The sequence below is a fragment of the Urocitellus parryii genome, chromosome 6, assembly GCF_045843805.1.
Source record: "Urocitellus parryii isolate mUroPar1 chromosome 6, mUroPar1.hap1, whole genome shotgun sequence".
NCBI classification, from domain to species: Eukaryota; Metazoa; Chordata; class Mammalia; order Rodentia; family Sciuridae; genus Urocitellus; species Urocitellus parryii.
Genome location: NC_135536.1, coordinates 108068182 through 108081756, shown reverse-complemented (window position 1 = coordinate 108081756; position 13575 = coordinate 108068182). Strand labels below are relative to the sequence as shown.

At 40.7% G+C, this 13575-nt stretch overlaps 1 pseudogene; it reads right to left on the bottom strand.

Annotated features, from left to right (window-relative positions):
- Positions 1-3963: 3963 nt before the first annotated feature.
- The window catches only part of LOC113179992 (lysine--tRNA ligase pseudogene), a 71759-nt pseudogene continuing 62147 nt past the window's right edge, over positions 3964-13575 (bottom strand).

Below are 13575 nucleotides of genomic sequence, written 5' to 3'. Positions count from 1 at the left end.
TAGCAGATACCACCTTAATTAATAAGACTTTATGAATAAGAAACTCTGGGACTGCTGAGCAAACTGTATTTTAATAAGTCTACTGGGAGTTTTGATGCATCCTAAAAACTGAGATCCACTGAGGTGGTGGATACTTTTGTACATTGTTCTGAAACTCCTTCCCCATTATGACATGGTGGGAGGTGGCATGACACTGGAATGGACACAAACTTTATAGACAAGATTTGAATTCAAATGTTGTTTCTGCTCCTAAGTGGCAGTGGCACCTTGAATACACCCATCAATCTCTGGGAAAACTGATTTCCTTGAACATAAGAAATCTGCCTCTTGGGGTTGTGTTTAGGTTTGGAAAGAATGGAAAGGAAGCATTTTTCAGAGCGGCAAACACACCACAGGTACGCATCTCATTATCATCCTCATCACCCCCGTGACTATGAAGAAGTCAAGTGAGAATTGCAGGTGCATTTATGGAAAATCATCAGGCCTCTGAATGCTATTTGGTGCCATGGCTACATCCTCATTAAGCTAGGAAGAATGTGGGGATAACATTCCCTTTCCAAATTTGACAAGAAACCAATTCCCATCTACTTTGGATATCATAATTATGAGCATCATGTGTTCCCTCTCTTCCTCCTTTCCCTTTTCCTTTCACACAAGTCTCTTAAGCACACATTAGCACAGGGTAAATATTTGTTGAGTGTCAAATGAATGGATTACCTCAATTTGCCTTAATATGCCCTACTATTGTGCAATACAAAGAGCCAAAGAGGCCTTAAGCCTCCTGTGGTGAAATCACAGTAGCATGACCATAGCACACACCCAAGGGCTGACAGGAAATCTTGGGAAATCAGGCACTGTGGGGACTGAAAGAGACCAAGTTGGCTAGGACAGGTAAAATAAAGGTGGTTTTCCAAATTTACATTGTAGTGGCTAGTAGTACCTCCATCTCTGGCATTCCATGTGTTCCCTTCTGCCCTGTTTTCTAGATCAGCCTGTCCTTGCAAATCAGCCCGTTGTCCTATGTCCTCTGCAACACAGAGCAAACCGAATCAGAACACCCAAACTGGCCTGCCATTTTGCCTCTGGGAGGTGTCATTGTAACTATTGCTCTTCTAGTCAAAGGGCATTAATAAGGGAGCATGCGTTTCAAAGGCTCACAGAAATTTAGATTCAGCAGAGATCTTTCTGGCCAAAGGGCATTAATTCATTCAAACCTTTAGCTGCTACTTCTCCCTCCAGTTGCCAAAGTAGTCACCCTGTGGGCTCCCTGATTCCTATCTGACTTTTCTCCATTCATCTTCATCATCACATCACTGCCCACACCCTGCTTCACAGGGTCAAGTCCCACTGCCTTGCAGAGCATTCAAGGTCCTTTGCTATTGGGCTCAGCTTACATGTTCATCTTTATTGCTCATAGCCAGTGCTGCAGTCAAGGCTACTCCTTGCCTGCTAGTAGGCTTCTTTTCATTCTTCCTGGCCACTGTCCAAAAGGCTTTTCCTTCTATTGACTGCCTGGAGGACTGTGACACTTCTTTTTAGAACCTGCCCAAATTCAGTGGGCTCACCACCACCTGGTAGCTTCCTGAAGTCTTCATGGAGCCTGAAATTAATTCCCCTTTTCTCCTTTTTCTCCACTTACAACTTCCTAGTCTCCTTCCAGAATTGGATCTACTATCTCTTTTAAGCTTTCTAAAATATAATTTTTAACATAATTTCAGACTTAAACTTGTACTTGCAAAATAGTACAACAAATTCTAGTATATCTTTTACCCAGATTCTCTAAATTCTTTTGCCACATTTGCCTTAACCTTCTATTTTTCTATATATCTAGAGATATAATCTTATTTTTTTCTGAATGGCTTATATACAGATATTATTTCCCTCTACTCCTTCAGTATGTTTGTTTTCTAAAACCAAGGATATTTTCATATGTAATTACAGATAAGTATCAAAATTAGGAAGTTAACTTTGATACCAACTATTATCTAATCTATAGATCTTATCAAATTTCACAAACTGTCCCCCAAAAAGTCCTTTATAGAGAAAGAAAGGCTTAGGTCATGCATCATATTAAGTCATCATGTGCCTTTCATAGCCTTCTGTAATCTTTTTGTTTTCCTGACAGTTGAAATTTCTGAAACATCTATGCTGATATTTTATAGGAAACACCTAACTTTGTGTTTGATGTTTCCTTACGATGAGTTCATAATTTGTCAGGAGTGTCCCAGGTTGTCTTGGTGTGTTATAGTATGAGATATAAGATGTTGATTTATTCTGCTTTTCTTGATGTTAACATTGGTCACTAGGTGGGTTTGTTGACATGTCTGACTCCTCTCCTGGCCCAAGAGGCCCTTCTCAACATCAACAAGGACATACTGAAATCTTGGTACCTGAGTATTTAGGGACACAAGTAAGTAAAGAACAAACACCCGAACCCCTGCCATGTATCTGGTTTTGTGGTTGCTTCTCATTTGAGACTTACAGCAACCCTATAATTTAGAGGTTGCTATGCTCATTTTACAGGTGTGTTCAGTTAAGATGAGCAATTTGCCTAAAGGCACTTAACTGGTAAGTAGAAGAGCCGGATTCAAATCCAGATCTGACTGCTACTTCTCATAACACCAATAACCTGGAGCCAATAGATCTAGTCAACAACATTTGACTGTTTAAAAAATAAAACACACAGAGAAAAAGTTAATACCAAGATCACCAAAAAATTTAACACCCTCCTCTATCAGTGAAGTTGCTTTTTATTCATTTATCCCTTGAATAAATATTTAGTACTATGTATCAGATAGTGTTATATGTAATATGGATATAATGGTGAACAAACAGCTTACTTGCCAGCAGGATTCTGCAAGTCCCAGAAAATCCAACTAGAGTGGGTTAAACGATAAGAAAGCTAGTGGGAATGCAACTAGAATGGTTGGTTAACTCAGCAGCCCACAGAAATCATGGCTAAGGTTGGATTCTCTGAGATTCTCTCAGCTTTCCTTTAGGGGCTGCAAGATGTTTGTAAGTTTTAAGCAAGACAATGTCAAAGGAAACAAAGGGAACATTCCCATCATTGTCCCTTTATATGAGCAAAGAAAATCCTTCTAGTTGACTTCCCTTCTACCTTACAGAAGTACATCCCCACTTGGCAAGAGGAAGGGACTGTCCTGCCTGGCATAGAAAATCTGAATTTGCACCCCCACCACCCACTCAGACCACTTCTAGGCTCAAGCTTCCCCCAAACATTTGGTCATCAGAAGAGCAGGACAGTGGACAAAACTGCAACTTCTTCTTTTAAGAAGAAAAGAGGAGAAATGGCTGCTGAGTAGGTAACTGACAAGATTGGTTAAATTTCCTATCTACTAATTTACCAAATATTGAGATTCTTTGGCTTCTTAGAAACTCTTGTTTAGACAAATATAAGTCTTCCTCATTGCTATTCCTTACATTCATTACATTAAGTTCTGCTTATTTTATTTACTGTTAAGTCATTTAATGTTGCTCTATCATTTTATCTCTTGTCTCATTCTAAAATATGGTCTTCTTTCCATAAAATATGGTAGCCAAGTAAGGCTTTAAAAGTACTTAATAACTGGTACTAAAATGTAAACTCACCAGTGTCCCAGAGAGGGTTCTAGAGGCTGCTGGGCCAGGTATTTACCATTCACTTGCTAGATCAGGGAATGTCCTAGAGCAGCCCATTAGTAGAAGGGCGAGGAAGGCAGGGGAGGCCCAGGCCTTCCTGTGTACCAACAAGTATAGAAATACTTATTTTACTTATTTTTATAAGAGAAAAGACATATGGTTTATTTGGTAACAAGAAGTATAAATGAATTCTTAACTCCACTTCTCCTTTCCGGTGCTAACCTGAAGTGTTAATAGTCAAAGTAGAGCAACACACAACAACTCCCTTGCAGACCTTGATTTTTGCAGAATTGCAAAGATATCTGTACAACTTGCAGTAATTTTCTAAATGGATGTGCCAACTGTTGTGCTTTCCCCTATATCAATGGTTGCTTCATTCTCCTCCTCTTCTTGTCTTCAGGTTTCATGGAAGGATGCAGAAGTACTTTCTGGATGCTATGATCCCAGCCTGTGATCCAGACTCCAGTCAGTTGCATACGGTGGTGGTGGGGGGGCAGTGTTCCAGGGTGGTGCAGAAATCTTCAAGTACGTACATCGCTGGTGTCCCTAGTGTTGGTCTGTTTTCTAAAAGTTGTTGCTGCTGCATGGACTCATTCAGCTCACGTAGGACTGCATACTTCTTTCATAACAAATCATTCAACATGCTGAGTCAGATCCTCTTTAACCAAAGGGCTCATGCTCTTTGGTGATCACAGATAAATGTATGATTGATGCAAGTCACTTCCAGGAACTCCTGACAAGCCCATCAATGACACTAACTATTGTCTGAGGTGGAGGACATTCAAGACCTTTTGCCACATAGATAACATCAAGAATTCTGTAAGTTTCTTCAGTTTCCAAGAGGTTAATTTATGGCAGCTTCACTCCCGGGCTTAATTTAAGTCTTTTACCATGCTTAATCTCTGGAAGGGTAGAGTGAAGTCAGTGTTGTAGAACTGGACCCTCTGGGCCATGTAGGTGGGAGGCAACCTTTAACCACTGGTAATGTGACTCATTATTCCACTGAAACTGTCTTCTCTGTGGTTTCCAGGAGACTGTCATAGTCTGTGTAGAACTCACAGATGGTAAACTCAGGATTATGGGTCAAAACAATTCCTTCATTCTGGAAGTGGTGTCCAATGTCATAAACCTGGTCAATGCCATCAGCACATTATGGTAAAGTTCTGGGGGCAATTATCTTACATAAGTTCATGTCTTATTTTTTTGTGATAGAGAGGAAAAGCTTGGTCACAGCTCCCCCCTACACCAGGATGATGTTCATTTTATAAATTTTAATCTCTAGGAATCCCAGATCACCCAAGAAGCTTCTTACATCTATGATGACCTTACCATTGATGATATACTTCTGCCTCACAAAATCAATCAGGATCAAGTCCAGGTGGAGGTAACATAAGTAACCATGGAAAGAGCAGTATGATCTTGTAGGGAATGATCCTCAGCTCACCATTTTTGATTTTCTCAGGATTCTTCTGAATTTTAATCATGTCTCCTGATGTAATATTGTTATGAATGAATTCTTCTTCTGATCAATAATTCCTGGAATTCATGACTTGCAACTTGACCTGTCTCCTCTGCAGGTCATAGAAGATGAGCTTTCCCCCACAAGCTCTTTTGGCCTGCGTCCTCCCTGCCACCTTTAAGGCAATGTCAGCCAGGTAGTCCCCAGGCTGCAGGTAACTGTGCCCTTGGATGAAGTGAGTGAGCAAGATGTCTACATGGAACTGCGTGGGTCTCAGTCTTCCCTATTCAGCTGGTGGACAGCTTGACTGCAGATCTTGTAGCATTGATTCACACCCACACCACTCTCGGTGGTGGGGCTTGTGGCAGCAGCCTCGCCAGGATTGCAGCCATCCCGGCTTAACTATTTCTCAGTGAGCTTTTTCTGATTGGCCCCTTCTCAGCCACTTTCCTCTCAGCTCTCAGGTGTCTCTTTTGTTTATTCTTGCTCAGTTTCATTTTGCAGACATCTGCTTTCACTTTGGTCCTGGGCTGCTGCTGTCTTCCTGGACAGGCTCACCCAAAAGACTGAAAGTATTCATCTTAAGAACTAGTGTAACAGCACCCATATGATAGTTGGATAGTTGGATAGTTGGTCATTGGCTGTATCTTCAGGCTGACCATTCCTAGTGTAGGTATAATGACCACAGAACCATCTCTCCAGCTTCTGTTCTGTTGGGTAAGTGGGCTGCCTCTAGTTTTAACTGCGATATTAAGTTCAGTTCTAAGCATTTTTTGTGCACCTTTGTTTCTTTTTTGGGGGGGTACTGAGGAAGTGAACTCAGTACTGAGCCACATCCCCAGCCCTATTTTGTATTTTATTTAGAGACAGGGTCTCACTGAACTCATCATCCTCCTGCCTCAGCCTCCCAAGCCACTAGGATTATAGGCATGTGCCACCTTACCTGGCTTCATTTTTATATTTCATAAACTTATGTTTCCTGTTTTTATGTGTTTCCTTGGAACATACCTCTAAAGTATTTTCTAAGGTCAAAGGTTATTGTCAATTTTACCCTTTTACATGGTGATGTAAAAAGCATGTTATCATAGGTTCAGAAACATTCTTGTCCACATTTTCATAGACTACTGTTGCTGGAGAGCTAGGAGGCAGCATGGCCTAGTGGAGACAGGGTAGGCATTTAGGCATTGAGCAGGGAGAGCTATGTTCAGGTCTGAGCAGTGTTACCTGGGTAAGAAGTAGGGGCTTGACAGTCACCCAGCCTCTGTGAAGTTTCTAGCTATAAAATGGGAGAGAGGCCATTGCACATAACACCAGGCAAAGCAGTCATCAGTAACGTACATCTGTTCCTGACTTTGGCCTGAAGCCTTGGTCATCTTTGTTACACCCTCAGCTGGCCCATTTTTGCAGAAGGTGGACTGGGTAACAGGAGTTGAACAATGAACTATTAAATTGTGTTCTGGGCTGTGCACAGTGGCATATGCCTGTAATCCCAGTGATTTGGGAGGCTGAGACAGGAGGATCATAAGTTCAAGGCCAGCCTTAGCAATTTAGTAAGGCCCAACATAACTTAGCAATTTAGCAAGGCCTAGTCTCAAAATAAAAAATAAAATGGCTGGGAATGTGGCTCAGTGGTAAAGTACCCCTGCATTCAAATCCCCAGTACCCTTTGCCACCCCCCAAAAGTCTTCTACACCTTAGGAGGTGTGCATACTGCCACCTTCTGGTGTGAAGAGTTAGTGTAGAGATGATCCAGGGATCAAGCTACTTCTCATTGTGTCCCTGTGAGGATCTGCCCCAGGGTGATGCTGTAGGAGAAAGAGGGGGAGGTTCTCCCCACCCAGCCTGACAGCTTCTATCTAGATGATGTCCTCCTTCTGCTGATGAAATTCTGGAGACAGGAAGATACTGAGTTTCCAAAGCCTACTTGTAAATGATGGTATATTTTTGGCTCTGAAGACTGTGGAGGTGTTGGCAAGGATGTCTTTGCAAAACGAGGTGTCTTTATCAGTGTTTATTAAACCCTTCAGAGAGGTTGACTGTAGTGGTAAGTTAGTCCATAGATCTTTACAGCACCTAGCATGTGCCAGATACATGCTTTGATACACATCATTGAATTAGGGAGGGTTCCCACCTCTTTCTCATTGTCTAGAGGGGATATTTGTTGATAAGATCATCTATCTATTTATTTATTTACTTACTTATTTTTGTGGTACTGGGATTGAACCCAGGGGCACTCTGCCATTGAGTCACACCCTCAGAACCCCCCACTATTTTTAAATGTTTGAGACAGAGTCTTATTAAGTTGTCCAGGCTGGTCTTGAAAAATAATCTTCCTGCCTCAGCCTCCCCAGTTGCTGGAATTACAGGCATGTGCCACCATACCTGGTGAGATTAATTATTTTAAAATTGACATAGTTTCTTTTATTTATTTAATTGAGGACAAAAATTGTATCTAAACCGAACATTAAAAAATAGTTTAAAGCACAATATGCTGCCTCTCAAGTACTATAGCCATTTTTTTCTCAGTAGATTCCAGCCCTTGTACACTGGTATGAAGATTTTTACAGAGCTATAACCATAATACATATATTATCCTAAAATTCGTTATGTTTTACTTGTAATAAACATCTCTCTATGTTGCTACTTAATCTTCATAATTATCCTTATAGCTATGTTATGAGGCAAATGTATGACTGTATCAAAATCTTTGAAGCAATTCTCTTAAGTTTAGTTTTTTTCTATAATAGACACTGCTTATAATTAACTTCTTTATGCACATCTTTATTGCACTACTTCTCAATAATCATAAATATGGTTCTTCCTATGTGTTGCTATATTGTTTCCCAAAAGAACTATTATGAATTTACAATGCCACCAAAATTATGTCAGTTAGTTTGGTTGCAGCCCTGGTTGTCTTGAATATTGTTGCTGTAAAACATTTTTGAGAATTAATATTTTTAAATGGGATCCTGGATTTGCTTTCATCTGTATTTCTTTGAATACCAGTAGGCAGTTTCCTTTTCACACGTGCAGTATTTATAATTGCTCCTGCATGAGAACTCTGTTTATATTGTGGTTAAAAATGTGAATGGGACCCTTGTTGTACGTCTTTTCTTAAGAGACAGAAAAGCAATAGAAATTGCATTATTACAGCTCAGAGGGTCAGAATGGTACTTACTGTTTTATTCGTTGGGTTAACAATGCCTTCTGGAATCTTCCCAAGAAAGCCCCAATGTTCTAAGATCTAGAGTGCAAGTCTATTCTCCTTCCCAGAACTACTGAGAAAAGTGATTCTACAACACCCTTAGTGTGCTTGACTCAATAATGGAAATGACATGATTCCCCAGTATGTATGAGAGAGTTGGACAGCAGCCTAGGTTATAAAAATGCAAATTAAGATTATGTGATTGGAGAGTTAATTGGTTTCCTAGTGACTGAAGAATACAGAGTGTCCTTGAGTGTCTCAGTTGGAAGGGTCCTACCCACAAAAGGGAAATGACTTCCACTGAAGATCACACAGCAAACTAGAGGAGGGCTGGAACCCTGCCTCCAGATTCCCCTGAATCTTTCATCTGTCCTGAAGGTAAACGTGAATGAATCTACTATTTTCCCCTTTAAAGCTTCCTCTTCTCTGCAACCCTCCTACCCAACTCCCATACCCTGCCTCCTCCTAGCCTGGATGATACTAGAGCACCTCGGAAGACTTCCTGTGTTGAGAGTCTGTTTCCTTTTCCTAGGTTCAAAGTACTGTACCACAAAGTGTCTGTCCATTAGCTAAAATATTGTGTCAATGCACGAGTTTTTCTTTTGCAAGAAGACTGCAAGTGTTAGAAACATCCCATGAGGATGGAAGATCTTGAATTTTTGGTTCAATACCTCACTACTATTTTCTGGGATGATTAGATGAAAAAGGGAATTAACATTTGGTTAATTAGGTAGTGCCTACCACATAGTATGGTAACGGGCACTACCTAATGGAATTTCTTAAAAACACATGAAGTGACAAATTTGGAAATAGCTCCTAGAGTTTAACTAATTGATCAGCTCCCATGGCTATGATGTCATTATGTTATTGGTTTTGGAATAGCCAATCAACTTTGCAAACTATTCATATACATATTCCACTGAGGATACCTACACCCTCTGATGCTATTTGTAGGATTTTTATGCCAGTTTTGCTGCCCACAGATGTTCCAATCTGGATAAATGTCAGCAGCCTAGGGTCAAGTCTAGAAAGAAGCAGAAAGTCAGGTACAGTAGTGCATACCTATAATCTATTACTTGGAGGCTGAGGTAGGAAGAACACTTGAGCTCTTTTGAGATAAGTTTTGGTAACATAGTGACACTACGTCTCAGAAAATAAATTAAAAAAAATAAAGAAACCCATTTACATAGAATGCAGCAAAGCTAAGGAAAATAACATCTGGAAAAATTCCTTGGGGAAAAAGAAATAGAAGAATCCTAAAAACTGAGACAAAGATCGTAACTCAAGACAAGAGAAACAAGAGTCTTGGTGGGAGGGAGAATGTAAGGCCATAGGTCCTAGGGTGTTGACCAATTCCCAGGAAGGTTGGGGGAATCTGCAGGGTTTGGGGCACAGGGGTGGTACTTGTAGCAGAATCTCATTGGCTCTCTTGGTTTCTTTCTCTTTAAAATAGGCATACAAATAAGCTTCTCTGGTCATCTCTCAGTGGGGTTATGGGAATTGATTCAGTTAACTCATATGAACATGCTTTTATAAAATGTGAAATTCTATGAAAATGTCACAGAAGGACTATCAGTTAGTTACAGCAGTCCAGTCTAATTCATTATCCAGAATTTCAGCTACTCAACTTGTTCCTGGCTGTGTTTTATTGACAAGGCAGCATTTGATATCCATTGAGACTCTGCAAATTAAAGCCTGACTCAGAGTAAGCCCTTGGAATTCATGCCTCTCCTGACCCCTGACTTATTACCTTGACTTTTCTCTACCCTCAAAACAACTAGGATAGATTTCAGCTGCACAGCAAAAAAACAAACAAACAAACAAACAAAAAAAAAACAAATGAACAAACAAAATAAAACCCTTCTCATAGCAGTCTGCCCATCCTTTGAAAAACTTAGTTTTTAATCTTAAAAAAAAGTTTTGGGCTGAAAGTTCATTCATAAAAGGATATATCTAAGGCTGGGGTTGTGGCTCAGTGGTGGAGCGCCTTGCTTAGCAGGTGTGAGGCACTGGGTTCGATCTTCAACACCACATAAAAATAAATACAAAAGATAAAGAAGGTATTATGTCCATCTACAACTAAAAAATAAAATAAACTAAAACTAAAAACAAAAGAATATATGTAAAAGCTGGGTGAGGTGGAACAGGCCCATAGTCCCAGATACTCAGGAGGCTGAGGTAGGAGGATGGCAAGTTTGAAGCCAGACCTAGCATCTTAGTGAGACCCTTAGTAACTTAATGAGACCCTGTCTCAAAATAAAACATAAAGGACTGGAGAGTGGGTCAGTGGTACAGCATACACCACACACACACACACACACACACACACACACACACACACACACACAAAGTAAGAAGTATAATTTTAAAAAAGTAATAAAAACACCACACAATAAACTTCAGAAAAAACATTACTAGTGCCTGCAAAGCCCCATGTCTTTCCCTGATGCATTCCCTTTACTCTCCTATCTTCTACTTTGTATTAATTTTCATACATAAAATAATCCTTAATATTATTCTTAACATATATATATTATCCTTAACAACGTATTATTTAGCTTTTTCTGTCTCTGAACTTTTATAAAGGGGAGAATGTGGTAAGTATTCTTGTACAACTTAGGTGTTTTGTTTTTTTTTTGCATCTGCAATTTTCCTACATGGATGGATGCAGTTGTAGTTCATTCATTTTGAAGACATATAGTATTCCGTTGTGGGAATGTGCTATAAATTATTTATCCATCGCATAGTGAATGGGCATTTCAGCTACTTCCAGCTTGAGACAGTTATGATGTGTTTTTATGTCACCTGTTGTATTTGTATAAAAGTTAATGTTTATCTAGAAGTGGAATTACCGGATCATAAGGTATGCATGTCTTTAGTTTTATCAGATAAGGCCAACCGGTCCAAGTGGTTTAACAATCACCAATAGTATAGGAGAATTTCCATTGTTCTACTTTCCTGCCCTTACTTGACATTAGGCAATGCTTTATTTTAAAATTTCTGCCAACCTAGGAGGCCATGGACTTGTGTATCTCATTTTGGTTGTAGTTTGCACTTCCCTTTTATTAAGGAGGTTGGGCATCTTTTCATGTTTCTGGTCTTTTTGTGTTTCTTCATCTCTGAAATGTCTGTTTGTCTCTTTCCCATTTAAACAATAGGCTAATCTTATTGATTGGCAGCTCTTTAAAGATTCTAGGCACCAACTTTTTGCCAGTTTTATGCATTACAATTATCTTCTTTCTGTCTCTGGATTGTCTTCTCACTCTATACAATGTTTTTGTTGAACAGAGTTCTTTAGTGAAATTGACTTCAACCTTTTCCTTTATCTTCTTCTTTCACTTTTGGCGTCATGTTTAAGACATGATTTATCTTTTTCTTTGCCTGAGATTCTAAAGATCATTTTCTTCCAAATATTATGAGTGCCTGCAAAGCTGCCCTTTGAGGAGACATAAACAAAATTTGAAAAATTCCAAAAGTCTTTCTTAGGACTGTTCTGTCTGTTCCTAAATCTTTCCACAAAACAGTTTTGGAAGTCCGAGATTATTTCTATTCCAATGGGCCTCCTTTCCTCACAGAAAGCTTTGAGTTCTGCCAAATGCCAAGAGACAAAACTATTCAGCAATCCCGGACTGCACGTCCCTGCTTGGCACGGCAAGCGACCCCCAGGGGGCGCCCTCGCATCACACGTGCAATTCCCCACAGAGGCTGCATAGGGCGACCTGGACTCCCTGCAGGAGGCAGAGGCAGCATGATTGCAGCCAGGCCGGTGCCTCTGGCCCTCACTAGTCTCATCCTGCCACCGACCTGCTGAAGCTAGGGTCCCTCTTGTTTTTCTAGCCCTTTCAAATCTGCCCTCCCACCTCTAGCTCTGTGTCCATTCAAAGAATTCTCCTGATTCCTCCTTGTCTTTTGGGGAACCCTCCCTGACATTATTTTATAGGTCAGATGTTTCTAAGGTTTAAACCTACCCCAAACCACTGTGGCATACAGCTGATGTAACTATAAGGCTCCCCAAAGGATCAGAGCACCAGGGAATCAATCACAGATGGTATACAGATACACTAAGGAAGGGCAAGAGAGCTCTTTGCCTGTTTGGTGTTTGATTCTGCCTTTTCAATCACTTAACAGTTGGATTGTTTCCTCTTGCTTCCATTTTCTTTTAAGACTGAGTTAATATCATTGTCTTACAGTTTTTGTAAGGATAAAACAGGGAAGGTTCACCATGCCTGGAACATAACAGGGACCCACAAATATTGGTTTTCCTGTATCTTAGCTTGAGCTCCCCAGAAAACAGAGCCTGAAGTCAAGCTTCAGATCCAGTGCTTTTTTTGGTGGCATCATCTCAGGGAAGCAACAGTGAAGGGAAAGGAGACCAGAGGAAGGGAGGAAGAGAGACTAGATCCCAGGCTGTGCTGACCTTAGCAGGTTCCAAGGCCATGGGTATGGCATCCCTGGAGCAGAGGAGGGCACTTGACCTCCAGTGTCTTCCCACCACTTCTCTCGTTAGTCAGGGTTTTAACTGTGGTGTGTTAGTTCCCTGCATTCTGAGCTGTTACCCCTGCTCCCTGGAGGCCCTCTGGACAAGTCAAGGCCTCTGTGGGAAGGGCTGGCTCAGGCCTAGGTGGCCTGAGTTGCTGTGATTCCTGCTGCATGCAGTGGGAGGGGGGAAGCTATGTCACCCCCTGGCCCTTGTCCTCAGGGGAGGTTGAGGCAAATGCAGTATTAGCAGATGGAGTGATGGTGCTAGGGCCCTATGACCTCAGAAACAGCTTGAGCTACTGCTAGGACTCCTTTGTTAGAGAAAGCAGGGTGGGGCCTGGGGACAGGGCAGCCAAGTGGGCTAAGCAGATCTCTGGCAGTATATAAACTGAATCTCATACACTTCTCCCTTTCCTTGTGTTTATGCGAACTCTGATTCCCAGCACATCTAGCACTGGGCACATTCACATTCACTGAATATCAAAAGGGCACAGAAATGAATGAAGCATGCCTGGAGTCGATGATTTCATTCATGAAGCAAATATTGTATTTCAGAAGGATCGGGTGTTCTTAGGTCTTGTTCTGTGCTGGATGCTTTGGAAAGTTATGTTAATCAGGGCAAGTTAGTGAAGGGGTTAGGGTTTTTTTTTTGTTTGTTTTTTTTTTTTGTTTTTTTTTTTTTTTTTTGTAAAATACCAGATAGGATTTATGCTTTGTAGGCTACATGCAACTCTGTATTCCTCTTCTTTTCTTTACATACCTTTGAAAATGTAAAAAACGATTATCCTGCAAA